General features: G+C 44.4%; 1 non-coding gene across 1 annotated transcript; it reads left to right on the forward strand.

Moving 5' to 3' along the window:
- The first annotated feature begins 4,483 nt into the window (after positions 1–4,483).
- On the forward strand, positions 4,484–4,557 carry trnan-guu (transfer RNA asparagine (anticodon GUU)). The gene has a single exon. It is a non-coding gene; the product is annotated as a tRNA-Asn (tRNA).
- Positions 4,558–6,875: the final 2,318 nt, after the last annotated feature.

Consider the following 6,875-nt stretch of genomic DNA (forward strand, 5'->3'; position numbering starts at 1 on the left):
TTAAAGGGGAACAAGTGTCCCGCAAAGGGCAGGGGAAGGAAGAGAGTCTGTAACCTCGGTTTAATTGTTTGTCAAAGGCTACCTGTCCTGTGTTTATTTCCAGCAGTTTCTGACTTTCACAGGTGGAGATACCGGGGCTGGACCATGCTCCTAAAATACAATGAGGTAGGGATAAAAGTTCCTCACGTACTCAAGGCAAAATAAATTATTGAAGTTCTACAATAGATTAATTTATGATGTTTAAATAAATGAATCTTTTTTCCACATGAGATACATGTAACACTTCCTTATAAGGTTTTAATTTTGATGGAAGTGCAATTTCCCTGGCCGGAAATCGACCCAGGGCCGCGGTGGTGAGAGCGCCGAATCCTAATCACTGGACCACCAGGGAACGCTGCATTGCTGCATCGCTGCATCGTAATGCTTGGTGTCATTATTGTCCTTTTCAATCCACTTGTTTCACACCGAAACACATTGTAACCGTGATCTGAATTTAACGCCACGTGATTCTTTGAAATCACCTTTAAATGATTGGGTAAAACCACTCCTTGTACCACCGAAAAACAGCTTCGATTCCAGGTCAGGGCGGTAACTTTTGTAACAGCTTTTTTCAATTCAAAAATTAAGAATTCATTTAATCACCGTTAAATAACCGATAACCTTTTTCAGGATGAAATAAATAATAATATAGTTACTGAGGGACAGTAGTATCTTTAATCATTCATTTTCTCTTCACATGTGATGAATTTTTATCCCTATCTCATTTACATGCTGTATGAGAAATTGTAAGTGTTTATGACTCAGTTGTAAAACCATTGATTGTGTGTGTGTCTATTCTTGATAGGAGGAGCATTTGAGACCGAAGTTCCAGTTCGATATATGTATCAATAGAATCAATTTTCACCAGTTCCTTTAAACCCAATAACATAATTTATTTTGATTGGACTGGATGGAGGAACATGATCCATGTAAAAAATTGTTTTCGTTTTACTTGTGCTGAATGCTCATAAAAGTATTGGAGTGGGAACTCACTGGATAACAGCAAAGCTTGCAATGTTTGCGGAATATATTCGTGCAGCCAAAATGCACAATGACAACCCGGAACTGTGCGGCACCGAATCCTCGGGGAAAAACATTAAAAGGCTTCGCCCGGAGATGGGTTTGGATTACCCACCTTTCAGTTACCAGCCGAATGCGCTAAACCATTGCGCCACAGATACACACTGCAAGACATGCAAAACCAGGGTGTCAGTCAGTTAAAGCTTCAGATTGCTCCGACCGGGATGGAACTTATCCACTCTCAGTTGTACTTTTCCCAAGTAAAGGGTGGGACATTCATTGTGGATGTGTGGAAGCAGTCTGGTCCCGCACACTGCAAACACTTCCATGTCACCACCAACCAGCTCTCCCACAACCGGTGTGATCTACCTTCCAGCCTTCCAGTGCCTTGTCTGTGACGAAGTATGTTTCAAAAGTTTTGGCATAGTTGGTTCCATGGTGTAATGGTGAGCCCTCTTGACTTTAAATCTAGTGATCTGAGTTCAAATCTCAGTAAAACCTAAATTCTTGTTGTCCCAGCTGCTGAAAATTTGGGACAAACAAGTGAAAGACACCCGGTGCTGGTGGGCAGTTTTGTTGCCTTTTTCATTGATGCTTGATCTACAAGTCTAGTTGTCAAATTGTGTGCTCAACCGTCAGTTATCTGCTACAAATCAGCGGAGGACAAATCACTTTGTTGTCGAATGCTGCCTTTGCCTGCACAATGTGTGCTGAGATTATCTGTGCAATATGCATTCCGCAGGATGAATAAAAGCAATGCTTTTTGAAATGCAGGCACTGCATGTTTTGCACTCGACAAAACGTTGCATTTTCTTTTCATTAATTTTACATTAATGCATTGCAATGCCAACGCACTTTTTACGTGGCAAGATCGATAATTAGCAGAGCAGAATGAAGAGATCGCAAAGTTTCTGTTTAAAGAATGGACTCAGTCGAGAATATTTTGTGGATTTTATTTTTCTGAGGCTATTTTCCCTGTGCTGGGGACACCCTGCGCAGATATGTAAAAAAGCTGGTTTTGTTAAAACTCCAGAGACCGCATGGCAGTTAGCTGGGACAAAAGACCTGTCAGTCATCCATTGACAAAAGAGCTGTCGGCCAGGAAGGGGGGCCACTGACAAAGCCACTCTAATTTGTAAAAGCACTTCTCACCTGCATCTCAGAAGGAGACACAGAACAATGAACCCACCAGCCTGGCCAGCCAAGGAGGAGCTGGGTCTTTCCCAACACAAAGGCTCAGAGAGATGCCCAGACTAAGGGCCATCAGCCCAATGCATGGGTGGGATGGCCCATCACTGACTAAGTACCCGTGCTTAGAAACAAAGGGGTTATAAAGATTGGCGGGAAAGATAGGGGTATCAAGACTCCCAGAAAGACAGGGTCCTTTCCACTTTATTTTTAGCTTGGAGCTTGGTGTGAAGCTTGGAGCTTGCAGCTTGCAACTTGTGTCTAGAGAGAGCCCCCTCTCCCTCTCGCTCTCGCTCCACCGATCGATGTACCAGAGGAAGGGGCCGCAGCACTGCAGAAGAAGCCACCGAGACTGAAGACCAGGCAGTGACTTCCCACAGCTGAGCTGAGCAAGGAAACGGGCTGCGTGTGGTGGTGAACATGGTCGCGAGTGTCCCAAGCCAGTAACCAGATATCCCAGGCCAGCTGGGTAAGGGCTCAGGGTTTTCTCAGAAGTGAAGCTTTTCAGGGCTATTCTGGGGAGGGTAATTCATTGGTAGTGGTGGGGTTAGAATCCACCAGGGAATTACTGCGTGTTACTAGGTTCATTTCTGTACTGTATGTATGTTGTTTGTAACCGGGATTTTATTCTCCACAGAGACATTTCGTTTAGCAGTGCATGTTTTAGCCAGTGTATGTCACACCAAATAAATATACTATGATTTATCACCGAAGCATCCCTTTCCGTGACTCATTTAATTTACACTCTGAATAATAATTCCCAGATCTAGAACTTTCGTAAGGTGGGGGCGATTCAAACCGTCCGTCTGGCAATTGGGCGAGGATCACAAACACTTACAATATTTACTAAAGGATATACTTGCTTTGGAGGCAGTTCAGAGAAGGTTCACTGGGTTGACTCTGGAGATGAGTGGTTGACTTATGAGAAAATGTTGAGTAGGTTGGGCCTCTACTCATTGGAATTCAGAAGAATGAGAGGTGATCTTATCGAAACGTATAAGGTAATGAGGGAGCTTGATAAGGTGGATGCAGAGAGGATGGTTCCACTGATAGGGGAGACTAGAACTAGGGGGCATAATCTCAGAATAAAGGGCCGCCCATTTAAATCTGTGATGAGGAGGAATTTCTTCTCTCAGAGGGTTGTAAATCTGTCGAACTCACTGCCTCAGAGAGCTGAGAAAGCCATGACATTAAATAAATTTAAGACAGAGATAGCTTCTTAACTGATAAGGGAATAAGGCTTATGGGGAACGGGCAGGGATGTGGACTTGAGTCCATGATCGGATCAGCCATGATCATATTAAATGGCGGAGCATGCTCGAGGGGCCATATGGCCTACTCCTGCTCCTAATTCTTAAGTTCTTATGTTCTGAATAGCGACACACACAAAAATGCTTTGATCATGGTTACACCTTATCTTCACGTTTGTCAAACAGTTGGCTCGTTGGTCTCGGGCTATGATTCTCCCTTTGGAGTTGTTCATTGAAATTTACGAGGGGTCCCAGAGGAGCCCTGATATTGCTCTCAAATTTTGAAATTGCATCGAACTTTTGCAAAGAAGGACTTCCATTTCTGCAGTGCCTTTCAGGAACTCATGTCACCCCAAAGCGCTTTAAGGCCGTTGAGTTATGTTTGAAGTGTTGTAGTTTGGCAAAAGATGTGCCCAGATCACCAAACATGAACCTCAAATCTTTGCAAAGGAGTTTGGTGCAAATAATCAGGCGTCTCAGGGACTTGGACTTTCTTTGAATAAGTTCTGCTTGTTCCCGCATTCAAGCTTGAAACAGAAACTGGGCTTCCATCTCACGGGAGGTTTGGAGTTGATGTGTGTCGCTTTCAATCTTTGAAATTTCACCAAGCAAAGAAACGGTGAATCCAACTGTCCCTGTTAGCATTTAGTTCCTGTTTAATCACAGGAATATCCGCAGTCAGGAGCTGAAAAGGAATTCAAACCTAATACCGGCTTCGGGACAATCAGAATACTTTGTCACAGACAAGGCACCGGAAGGCTGGAAGGTAGATCACACCGGTTGCGGGAGAGCTGGTTGGCGGTGACATGGAAGTGTCTGCAGTGTGCGGGACCAGACTGTTTCCACGCATCCACAATGAATGTCCCTCCATTTATTTGTGAAAAGTACCACTGAGAGTGGACAAGTTCCATCCCGGTCAGAGCAATCTGAAGCTTTCACTGTCTGACACCCTGGTTTGGGATGCCTTGAACCTTCTACTTCCATCAGTCTCTGTGGCGCAATGGGTTAGCGCGTTCGGCTGTTAACCGAAAGGTTGGTGGTTCGAGCCCACCCAGGGACGAAGTGTTTAACTGTTTTTCCCCGAGTATTTGGTGCCGCACAGTCCCAGGTTGTCACTGTGCGTTTTGGCTGCACGAATCTATTCCGCAAATGTTGCAGCTGTGCTATTATCCAATTAGTTCCCACTCCAATATTTTATGAGCATTCAGTTCAAGTAAAACGATAACAATTTTTTACATGGATCATGTTCCTCCATCCAGCCCACTCGAAATAAATTATGTTATTGGGTTTAAAGAAACTGGTGGAAATTGATTCTATTGGTACATATATAGAACTGGAACTTCGGTCTCAAGTGCTCCTCCTATCAAGTATAGACACACACACAATCAATGGTTTTACAACTGAGTCATAAACACTTACAATTTTAAACCATTCTCATACAGCGTGTAAATGAGATAGGGATAAAACTTCATCACATGTAAAGAGAAAATGAATGATTGAAGATACCACTGTTGCTCAGTAATTATATTATTATTTATTTCATTCTGAAGAAGGTTATCGGCTAATTAACGGTGATTAAAAGAATTCTTACTTTTGCACGTTGGCTGCATGTCGTCAATTTTATAAGGTTTTGAATTTAAAAATGTTGTTACAAAATTTATCGCCGAGACCTGGAATAAAAGCTGTTTTTCGGTGGCATAAGAAGTGGTTTTCCCCAATCATTTAAAGATGATTTCAAAGAATCACGTGGCGTTAAATTCACATCACGGTTACGATTTGTTTCGGTGTGAAACAAGTGGATTAAAAAGGACAATAATGTTAAATAAAGAGTAAAGCTACCACTACACAGTCACATCAGAGCCTCCCAGGGCAGGTACAGTACGCGTTAGACACAGCGTAAAGCTTCCTCTACATTGCCCCATCAAACTCTCCCAGGACAGGTACAGCACGTGTTAGATACAGAGTAATGCTCCCTCTACACTATCCCATCAAACCCTCTCAGGACAGATACAGCCCATGTTAGATACAGAGTAAAACTCCCTCTGCACTGTCCCATCATGCTCACCCAGGGCAGGTACAGTATGCGTTAGATACAGAGTAATGCTCCCTCTGCACTGACCCATCAACACTCCCAGGGCTGGTACAGAACGGGTTAGATACACAGTAAAGCTCCCTCAACACAGCCCCATCAAACTCTTCCAGGGGCAGGTGCATGTTGCATATGCAATAACTCAGTCGGCTTACTACCGTGAACTCAATCAGGTGCATCCTGACCCTACTTTTCTAGCTCTCGAACAAAGGATTAAACATGGAGGCTTTCTTTATATACAAGGGTTGCATGTGTGTGCCTGTGGCCCAATGACCTTCGACGGTCGGTCCCCCTGGTGGCAGGTAAACCCGGGCATATATACATTACAGTGCAGCACGTGTTTAAATCTCCCTCTACACTGTCCCATCAAACCCTCCCAGGGCAGGCACAGCACAGGATAGATACAGAGCAAAGCTCCCACTATACTGTCCCATCAAACCCGTCAGGGCAGGTACAGTACGGATTAGATACTGATTAAAGCCCCCTCTACATTGTCTCATCAAAGACTCAGAGGGCAGGTACAGACTAAAGCTTCCTCGACACTGTCACATCAAACCCTCCCAGGGCAGGTACAGTATGTGTTATATACAGATTAAAGCTCCCCCTATATTGTCCCATCAAAGACTCACAGAGCAGATACAGCCCATCTAAGATATACAGTAAAGCTTCCTCTAGTCTGTCCCATCAAACCCTCCCAGGGCAGGCACAGCACAGGATCGATACAGAGCAAAGCTCCCACTATACTGTCCCATCAATCTCTCCCAGGGCTGGTACAGCACGGGGTTAGATACAGAGTAAAGCTCCCACTATACTGTCCCATCAAACCCTCCCAGGGCAGGCACAGCACAGGATCGATACAGAGCAAAGCTCCCACTACACTGTCCCATCAAACCCGTCAGGGCAGGTACAGCACGGGGTTAGATACAGAGTGAAGCTCCCTCTACACTGTCCCATCAATCTCTCCCAGGGCTGGTACAGCACGGGTTAGCTACAGAGTAAAGCTCCCTCTACACTTTCCCATCAATCTCTCCCAGGGCTGGTACAGCACTGGTTATGTGAGCACAAATCTTTTTCTGGAAGAATCACTCGACATTCGGGGTCGGTTCCAATCCCAAAATGGCCTTTATTACACCGGCGGGGAGAAAGCCTCTGGTCCAACTCCAGGCATTCCACTCCACCGAACAAAGAAATTCATCGATATTTATATGTTTTACAACAGTTCATTATAATTACTTAGCCCATGTTGGCTGGACACAATCCAATCATAAGGACTATAAATTACAAATCGA

This window comes from Pristiophorus japonicus, chromosome 20 (assembly GCF_044704955.1).
Source record: "Pristiophorus japonicus isolate sPriJap1 chromosome 20, sPriJap1.hap1, whole genome shotgun sequence".
NCBI classification, from domain to species: domain Eukaryota; kingdom Metazoa; phylum Chordata; class Chondrichthyes; family Pristiophoridae; genus Pristiophorus; species Pristiophorus japonicus.